The sequence below is a fragment of the Xenopus laevis genome, chromosome 6S, assembly GCF_017654675.1.
Source record: "Xenopus laevis strain J_2021 chromosome 6S, Xenopus_laevis_v10.1, whole genome shotgun sequence".
In the NCBI taxonomy this organism is placed as follows: Eukaryota; Metazoa; Chordata; class Amphibia; order Anura; family Pipidae; genus Xenopus; species Xenopus laevis.
In genome coordinates this window covers 117,883,509-117,897,206 of record NC_054382.1, presented here as the reverse complement: position 1 = coordinate 117,897,206, position 13,698 = coordinate 117,883,509, and the positions used below count along the sequence as shown (strand labels likewise).

Genomic DNA, 13,698 nt, shown 5'->3' with positions numbered 1-13,698 from the left:
CTTCACTCCATTTGTAGATTTGCGTCAAGAATACAAGAACAGGCCTAGCTGCCAAATCTAAACATGGCGCACGCTACAGCAGGGTCCCTTATCACTTTTGAGCTGAGCACGACCGTCACGCACACGTCTCTCCCCTACTACCCCACACATTGGACTCTACCACCAACGCGTTCCAAGACGTTAACGCCCCCTCACGTGACCACATAGCCTCGCCCCTAAAGAAATGGCATTTTTCCTGGCGACACCGCCCATTTTGCCGCGTCACTCGCTCTACGCCCCGCCTCCGTCTCTGACTCTATATAAGGAAGCAGCTCTCAACCGGCCCTGGCTGGCTTGATCCTGTCTTGTTTCCTCTCCTGCTCACACGAAGGCATACGGCGCGCTTTCCACCGGCGGTTTCCATTCACCGGAAAGATAACCGGTTTTAATACGACAAAAGGAGAGATCGCGCAGGTTACCGCCCGAGCCTCTCCAGCGCTTATGGCCAGAGAAGCCTCCCTCATTTCTACCTTGGGTCCCCACACCACTCTTTAAAAATTCCGCCAAAAAAGAGAAGACGATTCCCCAAGTCCTTTGGGCCGTTGCCTCACGTAAGTACCCGGGATCAGATCTCGTGTTAGATAGAAAACATGGCGACTCTGTCTTTACACAGGCGCACTTCAACATAGCAACTTCCTCCCTGCAGCGCCCCAGTGAGGGGATTCTAGTTCTGTCGGTCTCTGGCATTTCCTACAGCCCCGGAAGTCACGTGACGCGTGCTGGTCCGCCATGACAGCGCGGGAGATTTAAACTTTTGAATGGAGGCTCTGCGCTGGGGCAGATTTGTTTTTACGTGGTAACGCCTAGCAACCAATCCGCGATTCGCTTTTTTTTCTCGGTTTATTGCAGTGAGGTTTATAGGCCGTGAATTGGCAGTGGCCCTTTAGCTGGATTTCCATACCTACTACTAGTTGTTTTGGCTGCAGATGCTTTCCAGAGGGATACAGCTGTCAGAATTCATAAGGTGTTTGTAAAGGTGAATGGAAAAGGCCACGTTTGATGTACACAGGCTTCCCAGCTCAGCTGCTCACTCGAGCATTTTTGCACAGTCTGCCTGGCGGCCCTTCTCCCTGTGTGTCAGACTGGATTTTTTTTTTAAAGGAGAATTCAACCTTTAAGAAAAAAAAACGGTACACCCCACAGAGACCCCCCTCTGCCCCCCGGGGAAATACCCCATACTTTATACTTACCCTTCGGTGCAGATTCAGGCATCGGAGTTCAAGCAGCCATCTTCCGGGTCTTCTTCCAGCACTTCGGCAATTTTCGTGAGTTTTGGCGCACGCGCAGTTGCCGTATGCTGGCAGATTGCTCCAACTGCACGTGCGTCAACATGCCGATCTCCCGCTCAGCTTACCGAAGACCCGGAAGATGGCTGCGTGGAACTCCGATGCCAGAATCTGTGCCAAGGGGTAAGTATAAAGTTAGGGGCATTTTCCCTGTGGGGCAGGGAGGGGGTTCTCCGTGAGGTGGGGGGTGCAGATTTTTTCTAAAATGGTTGAATTCTCCTTTAATGGAGAAGGAATAGCATTTTACAAGTGCAGTGGCAAAAGTCAGACCCCTCCAAGTGACTACTTTTACTTACCTGACACCCAGGGCTGGCGCTCCTATCCGCAGAAAACTGCATTGGCCCAGGGTTTTTCTAGCAAGCACCACAGAAAGATCCTCTTCCTGCTTCATCGGTTTTCCCAGGGCAGACGCATGGTAGAGCGGAAAGCTAGACTTTAACGAAAAAGCCGGCTATTTCACTTTCATTTCGTTAGTTTAGCTTTCCGCTCTACTGCGCAACTGTGAAGACCCAAAGAAGCAGGAAGAGGATCTCACCTTGTTGGTCGCTAGAAGAACCCCGGGCCCTTCAGGTTTTTTTTTTTGCCGATAGGAGCGCCGGCCCTGGGTGTCAGGTAAGTAAAAGTAGTCACTTGGAGGTGCCTAACTTTTTGTACCTCAAGTGTAAAATGCTATTCCTTCTCCTTTAATTATTAGGACAAGGGTACAAGCAGGCCCGGATTTGCTGAAAGGCCACCAAGGCCTATGGCGGCAGGATTTTAGAGGGCGGCATGCTGCCCAACCTCACCCACACTGGTTCAGAAACACTGGGTATGCGCAGGAGATATAATAGTTTTTTTTTTTTTTTAAACTTCCCGTGCGCCAATACCCATTGCTCCGAAAAGTCAATTTTTTCACTGGACCACAGAATACGCGCAAGTCATTAGCCCTGTTTGGGATCGTATGCTCCCATTGGTCTATAGAGGGTTATGAGTCCCCGCTTATCAATTAAAGAACAAGTAGTAATGCAAACAATGTCCTGCTAGTCCCAAAGGGCACTCTCTTTGTAGCCTAGCCTGCATTGTTGAGCATGCCGGACCTGGAAGCCTGGCTAGTAGATTACAGCCAGTTTTACCCGTTTTAAAGGAAAACTATACCCCTCAAACAATGTAGGTCTCTCAAAATATATTGCATAAAAAAGCTCATGTGTAAAACCCTGCTTCATGTAAATAAACAGTATTCATAATATACTTTTTTTTAGTAGGATGTGCCGTTGGGTAATTATAAATAGAATTTTGCCATTTTAGAAAAATAACGGGCGCCCCCCCTGGGATTGTACGATTCACTGTGCACACAAACAAACCATACATGTTAAAGGAAAACTATACCCCCAAAATGAATACTTAAGCAACAGATAGTTTATATCAAATTGAATGACATATTAAAGAATCTTACAAAACTGGAATATATATTTACATAAATATTGCCCTTTTACATCTCTTGCCTTGAACCACCATTTTGTGACTCTATCTGTGCTGCCTCAGAGATCACCTGACCAGAAATACTACAACTCTAACTGTAACATGAAGAAGTGAGGAAGCAAAAGGCAGAACTGTCTGTTAATTGGCTCATGTGACCTTACATGTGGTTTGTATTTGTGCACAGTGAATCGTACGATCTCAGGGGGCGGCCCTTATTTTTTAAAATGGCAATTTTCTATTTATGATTACCCAATGGCACATACTACTAGAAAAGTATATTATTATGATAATGGTTCATTTACATGAAGCAGGGTTTTACACATGAGCTGTTTTACTCAGTATCTTTTAATAGAGACCTACATTGTTTGGGGGGTATAGTTTTCCTTTAAGTCACATGAGCGAATTAACAGACATTCTGTCTTTTGCTTCAACACTTCTTCCTGTTACAGTTAGAGCTGTAGTATTTCTGGTCAGGTGATCTCTGAGGCAGCACAGATAGTCACGAAATGGTGGTTCAAGGCAAGAGATGTAAAAGGGCAATATTTACTTAAATATATATTCCAGTTTGGTAAGATTCTTTAATATGTCATTCAATTTGATATAAACTATCTGTTGCTTAAGTATTGATTTTGGGGATATAGTTTTCCTTACAGGAACATTAACATCAAAAAAAAATTTCGGTATACATAAAAAAAAACCACCTAGACAAATAAAACTTTAAAATAGCAAAGCCTTTATTAAGAAATAACAGCGAAACTCCACTTCGGTTCCTGTTCAGAAAAGGCGATATGTCGACCATCCGTTGTGCGGTGCTGGATTTCTCCTCCCTGGCTCTCTCTCATGGTTTACTGACAGCGGCTGCTGCATCAGGGAGCGCAACATTGTACACATCACCCCGGCTGCTGTGAAACTACCAGTTCCCGAGTACAGACCACTGGAAGACATGGGGCAGCTGAAGGATCTAAGCGCTGGCTTGGGTTCTCTGTGCTCTTCTGGAAGTTGCCCGGGACAGTGTATATATTAGTGAGTGACAAGAAGCCTGGAGAGAGGGGGGAATAGGTCCAGTATGAGAGAGCAGCAAGATCTGGCTTCTTGTGCCTGGCAGGAGTCAAATGGATTCCACATGTGATCCCTACAGCTTGTGAGCATCAGGGATCTGGCAAGCCTGTATAGCTGGGTGATGTCGAGGGCGACTCGCAGAAGAGCACGGAGAACCTGAGCCAGCGCTAAGATCCTTCAGCTGCCCCGTGTCTTACACAGAAGCCGGGGTGATGTGTACAATTTTGCGCTCCCTGATGCAGCAGCCGCTGTCAGTACACCATAAGAGAGAGCCAGGGAGGAGAAATCTAGCGCCGCACAATGGATGGTCGCCATATCGCCTTTTCTGAACAGGAACGGAAGTGGAGTTTCGGTAAGTTATTTCTTAATAAATGCTTTTTTTATATTCATGTTACTGTTCCTTTAAGAAGGATTGGGCATGGGCTAGAATAGTGCTGTCCAACTTGCTTGCTATTGCTTGTAGCGGGATGATTTTTCTTATGTTCTAGGGCCATATTCAGTTAAAATGTCGTTCATTGAAATGTTTGGAACCATCAAACAGACGAGGGGCCGTAAAAATCCTTTTGAGTGTCACGTATGGGCTGCATGACGTTAGTTGGACAGCCCTGCGCTAGAATATTGTGTTATAAACACCTTGGTGCTCATTTTTAACACTAGGCAAATTTGCCTGTGGGCAGTAACCCATAGCAACCAGTGGTTGGCTTTTTTCAGGCATCTGCAGGAAGAACCATGAATGCAATTTTCAATAATTTGGTTGCCGCGAGTTACTGACCACAGGGAAATTGGTGTTATTTTGATCATTATCATGAATATGATCGTGTTGGTTGGACTTAACTTTTTCTATTGGCATCTTAACCTTCTGAAATCATTTGCATAATATCTGTTTTATCAGAGACTGGTCAGCATCATTTCTCTTTTGTTTTTTATGGGGGAACCTTTCTGTTAGTGAAATGTTTCACCAATTCTGTTAAACAAGAGTTTCAAGGTGTTGCAGGTTGGACATGTTTGGGCTTCATTTTTTTTTTGGCTTGTTGAAATTACATTCAAGGCAATTGGCTCTCTGTTTAATTACCCACTGATGTTTTGTAAGCCTGGGACACAGTTTGTGGTTTTACAGAGTCCAATTTGTGGTCTGACACTGCTATTGAGACTTTATATCCATTACTGGAACATTCCGGTTCTGCAGTGATCACATTCCTTCATAGTGACAGCCAGTCCCCCCCCCTACATAATTCATGGAGGAAATTCAACCTTGATTAATTGTATTAGAGCTTTCACAAGTGTAACAGGAGTTCTGTCATGTCAAACGATTTTCTAGAAGCTTTATTTTTATGCAGTTAAACTGATATAAGTGTTTGTTTAAATAGGTGCTCCTGTTAGTGGGCATATATATATATATATATATATAATTACAAGCACCCTGCTGCTCTTGCTGGATTTTTTAGCCAAATTTGGACCGCGGTGTGTAGGTGTGAGCATAGCAACGGGGTTCTCGGTAGCGTTGTGTAATGGATGGAACATCTGCAACTTCAAATGGGACCCTGTTTTTTTTTTGTTTTTTTTTTTATGGCCAACAATGTTATTGGCATATTTGCCCTCATCGGGGTAATTAGCATTGTGTTTTCGCTCTCTTGATAGTTAAAGGACAAGGAAAGTTAAACTGAAGTAGCTAGAAATGTTGTACATTTTGTTTTGAGCTGTACCAGCCCAAGGCAACCACAGGCCTTTAGCAGTAAAGATCTATGTCTCCAAAGATGCCCCAGTAGCTCCCCACTTTCTTTTCTGCTGATTCACTGCACATGCTCTGTGCTGCTGTCTCTTACTGAGCTTAGGGACCCACTCACAATATACAGTACACATAGAATAGAAATGTCACAATATAAGGCTGATTAGTAATTAATACAGATAATTACTACATGACAGCACAGAAACCAGTGTAATTAGCATCAGAATTTAATAATCAGCCCTGTAGCATCAGCTTATATTACAGCCAGGGAAGCTCATTTTCTGCTGGATAATTAGTGACGACCCCTAAGCTTAGCTTCTCAACATCTGCTCAGAGCCCACTGAGCATGTGAGTGTCACAGACACTTTCCAAGATGGTGACCCCCTGTGACAAGTTTGAAGTCCTGGATCATTGCTGCTATTGACAAGCTTAAAATTTAGGCTGGTGCAATAAGTGCATCATATAAAATATGCCATTTTTAGCCCTATTCATTTTTAGGGTTTAGTTCTCCTTTAAGACATACCCTTATTTCACTCTCATCCTCTAGGTTGCCTGCCCTGAATTAAACACGTCTGCAGTTGAATTCAGGGCCAGTCACCTAGACTATCAAACAGGAGTTCTAGATTTTCTACAGTCTCAAATTGCCATAGTGTTTAAAAAGAGTAAAAACGTGGGGGTAGCTACAATTTGAATATGGACAGTTTTAATCACAGATTTTAGGCAGATGTACCCAATTGTGGGCAGATTGTTGTCCTGAGGGCCTGCCTGGCCAATATCATACTGGACCTAAGCAGATTTCTATCGGGCAGGTTGGGAAATCTTGTTAGGTGAGCACTTCATCATCATGATTATGCAGTCTTATTCAGATAGTTTTCCCTAGGACCTCATTATGTTTAATGGCCTCGGGACCAGACAAGTGGCTAATGCTGATTTGTTCCAGCCTGTTGATGGCTAGAACAGGTAAAGATTTGCTCGTTTTGTGCCCCAGCCAAGCAAACATGCCTAGCTACAGACTAGAGGTAGACCAGACCATGCACATCACCATTAGATCCTTTTTCTATGCAAAATTGGCATTGTTTCTTGGCAAAGTTTGAAAGAATCCCTTTAGTAGTCCTCTATTGTGATCTGATTATTGGTTTAGGCTTACTTTTAGTTATGTCTATATATTTCTGATTAGCATAACTTATTTCACTTAAAGGGTGGTTCACCTTTAACGTAAATTTTAATTGTTATATAGCGGCTAATTCTAAACCACTTTTCAATTGGTTTTCATTATTCATTTTTATACTTATTTGCCTTTTTGTTCTGACTCTTTGCAGCTTTCAAAAACAAAAAAAGAATGCTCTATAAGGCTGCAAATGTATTGTTACTTTTTATTACTGATCCTTCTGTCCATGCCCTCTCCTATTCATAATCTAGTCTCTTATTCAAATCTTTGCTTGGTTGCTAGGGCTGAAGTTACCCTAGCAAACAAACATTGATTTAAATGAGACTGGAATAGGAGAGGGATCAGTAATAAAAAGTAACAATTCAGATTGCTGAAATTACAAAATAGAGAGCTGCTGAATAATGAGCTATAACTCATATACCACAAATAAGGAATGAAAGCAAATTGTCATCACTCCCTGCATCATACTAAGTTATCTCAAAGGTGAACAACCCCTTTTAAAGGAACTGTTCAGTATAGAAATAAAAACTGGGTAAATAGGCTGTGCAAAATAAAAATGTTTCTAATCGTTGGACACAAATGTAATGTATAAAGGCTGGAGTGACTGAATGTGTAACATAATAGCCAGAAAACGACTTCCTGCTATTCAGCTCTCTTGGTTTCCACTGATTGGTTACCAGGCAGTAACCAATCAGAGACTTGAGGGGGGGCACATGAGACGTAACTGTTGCTTTTGAATCTGAACTGAATGCTGAGGATCAATTGCAAACTCACTGAACAGTTATGTCCCATGTGGGCCCCCCTTCACGATGCTGACTAACTCGAGTTAGAGAGCTGAAAAGCATCAAGCAGTGTTCTGTTTTGTTAGACTCCAGCCTTTATACATTACATTTTTGGCTAACTAACTATATTGGAAACATTTATTTTACACAGCCTATCTATTTACCCAGTTTTTATTTTTACACTGAACTGTTCCTTTAAAAGTAGTGTTGGCAGAGTTTCTGAGAGGTACCTTAGGGACTTAAAATAGACTGGACCTGGTGGTCTGTAATACTTTGTAAGGGACAATGGGTTATTTGTCCTTCAAGTCACACAGGATGAGCCACCCGAGACATGCCCTGTCCTGGCGCCTGCTCCCTCTCTTACTGCTCCTATTCTTGTTGCAGCTTGTGGTGTTGCTGGTAACAGTGGGAGTGGTGCCAGGGGAGGGGTGAAGGTTACTTTCCGGTCTGGACCAGCCTAATCTAGTTTTTTTCTTCTGTCATTGAATGAACAATGCGCACTGCTCCTGTTGGGCTTCCCTCAGTCCCACTTTCAGATTAGGGATTTAGAATGATCTCTCTTCTCCTCCGCACATTATGGACTGAGCCGGCCACTAACTGGCGCTCTCTCTGTGACTGGGCCACCATGAGCGTACATCATCAATGTCCCAGGTAACAAATCTACCAATTATATGAATTATGATCACGAGGTTCCTGAAGATTTAGCACCACCTGTTACTTTATGGGGTCCTAATCCTATAGGGGTGGTTCAGCTTTTTTCCTGTAGATTTAATTTAGATGAATTAGTGTAACCCTAGTCATTTTTGGTAGAATGGAAACTTTTTGGCGGGTCCAGCTAGCAATCTGTCTCTTGTGCCATTAAGGATGATGTGGGTCTGTCGGACAGCATTGCGAAATATGTTGGCGCTATATAAATCTTAATAGTAATAATAAGGATATTTAGTAGAGGTGGTGATAAGTCAGTTGTGTGCAAGCCGTTTAATAACCGTTCATAATTGATGTGCTGGTTGTGAGCTCTGTTGCTCACCTGTGTACATTTATGGGACCCGTTATCCAGAATGCTCGGGACCTGGGGTTTTCCGGATAACGGATCTTTCCGTAATTTGGGTCTTCATGCCTTAAATCTACTAGAAATTAATTTAAAAATTAATTAAACCCAATAGGCTGGTTCTGCCTCCAATAAGCATTCATTATATCTTAGTTGGGATCAAGTACAAGCTACTGTTTTATTATTACAGAGAAAAAGGAAATCATTTTAAAAAATTTGGATTATTTGGATAAAATGGAGTCTTATGGGAGACAGCCATTCCGTAATTCAGAACTTTCTGGATATCAGGTTTCCGGATAAGGGATCCTATACCTGTACTTAATTCTATGTAAGTCTAGGGTCGTGTTGGTGAGGAATAGCTGGGTATCTTGCTTAGAATGCCCTTTATTGGTATAAAGAATATATAATACTGTTCAGATGAACAGGCCTGCAGAGAGGTTTTGATAAGAAAAAACATTTGTGAACATTTATTTTAGTTCAAAAATTAGGGTTTTTTTTTTTTCACTTCAAATGACCAGTGTGTGCAATGCTGTTTTTAACTCTGTTGCACCTTGATTGACTCTCTCTAATATTAGCTTGCCTCTATATGTTTAAAATCTGTATATAATACCACAAACTAATATCATTATTTGCTATTTAAATACTTTTTGCTTTGGAGTTGCCTGTGAAGGGAAGTGTTCTATCAGTGGCTAGTCTTTTTTCCTCCTTCTCCGGTGGGGGGTGATTCCCTGACTCTTGGTAGAAGCCGTAGGACCGATGGACTTCTGCACCTTTGTCCCTTAAACGGGTGGTTAACCTTAAAGTTAACGTTTAGTATGTTATAGAATGGCTAATTCTTAGCAACTTCAACTGGGGGTCACAAACTCCCTCTTAAAACAAATGCTCTGTACGGCTAAACAATTGTGGTTGTTTCTACTTATTACTACTTCAGGCCCTTTTCAGTCTTTTTTTTTTCTTCAAATGAATGCATGGTTGCTAAGGTAATTTGCACCCTATCAACCAGATTACTGAAATTGCAAACTGGAGAGCTGGTGAATAAACAGCTAAATAACTCAAAAAAGACGAAAAAATAGAAAATAAAACCCAATTGCAAATTGTCTCAGAATATCACTCTCTACATCAGGGGTCCGCAACATTTTTTTACTCGTGAGCCACATTTAAATGTAAAAAAGTAGCAACCATAAGCATGAGAAAGTCAATGGAGCTGTGGTTGGCTGTTTGGTAACAGCTATATGGACTGGCATCCTACAGGAGACTCTGTTTGGCAGTACACCTGGCTTTTATGCAACCAAAACTTGCCTTCAAGCCAGGAATAAAAAATAAGCTCCTGCTTATCCAAAGGATTGGTGAACAACATGTTGCTCGCGAGCTACTGGTTGGGGTCCACTGCTCTACATTATACTAAATGTTAACTCAAAGGTGAACAACCACTTTAATTTGCATTTGATTCACCTGATTGGCTTACTAGTAGCAATCCATTCCTTTGCCTAATATAGTGTAAGCAGCAAACTCTATTGCTCTGGGGAAGACAGATTAAGAATGGTGTGTATTTAATTTAAAAATCGTAATGGGCAAATTTGACTTTATAGTATATGGAAGGCATTTGGACTATCATTACTAAATTACTGTATTTTATTTAAAAAGTAAATACCTTCGAATTTTTTTTATTTTGTAACCAATATGTTTAAATGGAAGGGCAATGGCAGCCTGGGCATCTGCGATATTTTGGTTTGTGATGGTGGATTGATCTACTCCAAATTCTAGCGAGTGGCTCTTCAGAGCTTTGAAGTTTTTATATCTGCAAATGATCTTTTCACTTGCAGAAAAAACAACCTTGGCATCAAAAGTCCAGTTTTGTATGACTTTTTCATACTGTGGTTGTGTAGTGAGCCATGGATGACACGGCACATGTGGAGATGTTTTTTGTGTTTGAGAAGTTTGTGTCTCCTGTTACTGACTGTCATTATGCCTGGCACTGACATACAGGGTCTGATGTAAAGGCTAAAGGGTCTGGCAGATTCGTGTAGATTAGTCGCCAGGCAACAAATATCCTCTTTTTCGCGGCGACTAATCTCCCGATCTGCCTTCCAACGGCTAAAATGTAAATCGCCTGGGGGCAGGCAAGCGATTAGTTTTCTGAAGCCACCCGTAATTGCCTTACAAGGAAACTTCGGGGCGCCTTGGAAAACTAAGCGATCCATGTGCCTGCCCCCAGGCGATTTACATTTTAGCCGGGGGAAGGCAGATCGGGAGATTAGTCGCCGCGAAGAAGAGATTTGTTGCCTGGCACTTAATCTGCCCGTGTGGCCAGACCCTTAAGCTGGCCATTTTAAAAGATCCGATCGTCATCGTGAGGCCACGATTATCTCGAACGATCCTACGAATTGACCATCAACTAAAAAGACCAATTTGCCAGGAAAACAAAGGGGAGCTGCCTGCTTGGCCCTGCAAACATAGATAGATTGTACTGGGACCGACAAAGATTTTTTAACCTGGCCGATCAATTTTCTGACCAATGTTGGCCGAAAAATCGTAAGATGTACAACAGTCTGAATCCCACTAACCGCAGGATTGGTCGGAATGCTATCGGTCGTTCGGCAATAAAAAATCTTTGCGTATATGAAGACCTTTATGTTGTGTAAGGGTTCGTTCACACGAGGAGATTTTGTCGCATAGCAACTAATCACCTCTTCTTCTGGGTGACCATCTCCCTGAACTGCCTCCGCGTGTCTTCCCATCCACTATAATGAAAAGTCACCTGCGCTAAAGCACACGCGGCGCTTCGTTTTCTGAAGTTGCTTCACGAGGAAACTTCGGACGACTTCGGATTACGAAGCGCCGCTTGTGCTTTAGCGCAGATGACTTTTCATTATAGTTGATGGGAAGACACACGGAGGCAGTTCGGGGAGATTGTCGCCCAGAAGAAAAGGTGATGTCCCCTATCTGGAAAACCCCACCCCTAAGCATTCTGGATAATATCATACCTGTTTAAAATAAACATTGCAACTGTCACTCTTAAACGGTGAACCCAGATTTACTTGGTTCTATATGGCAACCAGCTCGACTTATATCTGCAAGTATATAAAGGATCGTTAACTAAAAGGCAGGAGGATTCTAACATTTTCTGTTCATACAACTGTGCCTCATTAATGAACTGTTATGTGCGGTGAACAGCTCACCACTTGTGCTCGATAGAATTTCATTGAAATCCTTCAGATTCTCATACTTGGTTATTTACTGATGTGTGTTGTATCTGCAATATAAACAGCTGTAGCCACAATCCTTTAACTTGTGTTTGGGAAATGTCCGTATTCTCCTATACTCAATACTTTTGTTCCTTAATAAGCAATTGCAACAATCTCAATTTTTTCCATTTACATTTTAGGGCGGATTTTCTATAAAAGCATATAACTATCCAGAGGGACTAGGAAAGGTGCTCTATAGGGAGCAGTTTGACTTCAACGCAGAGCCGCCTTGGCAGCCTAGCTGATGATAGGAGGTTCCATCTCCTAACTTGTCCATGTAAGTAACAGCACTCTTATTATTATTGTTTAAACTATTTCCATGTTTGTCCAATGATTGAATGAACAGCAGATAGGTGTATATGTTCTGTTGTACAGCGGCTTTCACAACTTGGAACAGCACTCCACCATATCTTTAATGGGGAACTCCATACAAACATAACTTGTGCTTTTTAAAAAGTAAACATCATTTCAAGCACCTTTGCAATATACATCATGCAGACTTCATGTTTTTTAATTGTTTGGAACAGCTCCTTAATGCCCCCTGCTGATCTGTCTGACTTTTCTGAGCTGGTTGACTACTGTTACTTTGTATCAAGTCATCTGTCCTTAGCCTGCATCCTCCAAACCCCACAGTTCCCTGCACACGTGATTTCAATAAGGAACATCACAGTGCAATGCATTGTGGGTTATGTAGTTCCTGCATGCTGTCTGTAAGCTGTGAAGTTGTTAAAATTTGTAACATCAGTGTTTAGTCCCTCTTCCCTGCCTGGATTTCAAATGATGCAAAAGAGAATAACTGTTAACAGCTGGATATCAGCATAGAAAAATGGCCTTTATTCATACTTTTTGAAGTAACTGATGGGTATATGTGGGCCTCTTTATCAAATTTTGGTTTTGAAGCCGTAGTTCTCCTTTAAGTAAAATGCATTTATTATGTCTTGGCACAGATCACACACTGCAATTTCCCATCTTATAAAAGGCCAAAGTTTTGTTCTTTTCAGACATAACCAGTATAGGCATTTTAATCTTAAAGATGTGATTGACTGCTGTAAAGAGTTGTGGAGCTTTTATCACCTGTAAAATAAGTGTAGCGTAGGTGTACGTCTCACATAGTCGGTTTGTCTACGAAGGTGCTGACTACATGCAATGTATAGCACATGCTAAAGACTTCTCCCAGATCTCTAATTTGAATTTCTAGACCTTCAGTCTACTAAAAATATCATTTTAAGAGCAATTAAATGCAATATGTTGGTTTTCCCTCCAATAAGAACATTATAAAGTACTTTTATTACAGAGAAAAGGGAAAGTTTTTAAAAATTGGAATTATGTGCTTAAAATGGAATCTGTGAGATGACTTTCCCATAATTCACAACTACGTAGGGTCTGGATAATTCACAACTACGTAGGGTCTGGATAATTCACAACTACGTAGGGTCTGGATAATTCACAACTACGTAGGGTCTGGATAATTCACAACTACGTAGGGTCTGGATAATTCACAACTACGTAGGGTCTGGATAACATGTGACTTTTCCCCACACAAATAAGTAACATTTTAAGACAGGCCCTAATTAGATCATGTAAATTAGGGTTTGGTATTTGGCCAAATCTTTCACAAAAGATTCAGGATTTGTCTGAATCCCAAAATAGTGAATTCCGTGCATCCCTATTTGTAAACAAGTACAATGTTAACATTACTTGGTAAACTGTATATTTTAGGCATGCACCGAATCCACTAATTTGGATTCGTCCGAATCCTTCATTTAAGATTTGGCTCACTCATGAACCATTTTTTTTACACATTTTGTTAGTTGTCTTTCTCTTCCAGACCCTGATTAGCATATGCAAATAATTAAGGGTTCAGCCAAATCCTGCTGATTCGCTGCA

The 13,698-nt window shown here is 41.7% G+C and overlaps 1 protein-coding gene across 2 annotated transcripts in view; it reads left to right on the top strand.

The window, feature by feature from the left end:
- Positions 1-265: 265 nt before the first annotated feature.
- Positions 266-13,698, top strand: part of azin1.S (antizyme inhibitor 1 S homeolog) — a 31,554-nt gene continuing 18,121 nt past the window's right edge. Inside the window, exons 1-2 of one of the 2 annotated variants that reach the window (XM_041567952.1) lie at positions 266-590; positions 11,952-12,088. The gene's annotated coding sequence lies outside the window, so the exon portion shown is untranslated. Of the gene's footprint in view, positions 591-8,021; positions 8,170-11,951; positions 12,089-13,698 lie in introns of those variants that run through there. The other variant, XM_041567953.1, reaches the window with a different exon arrangement.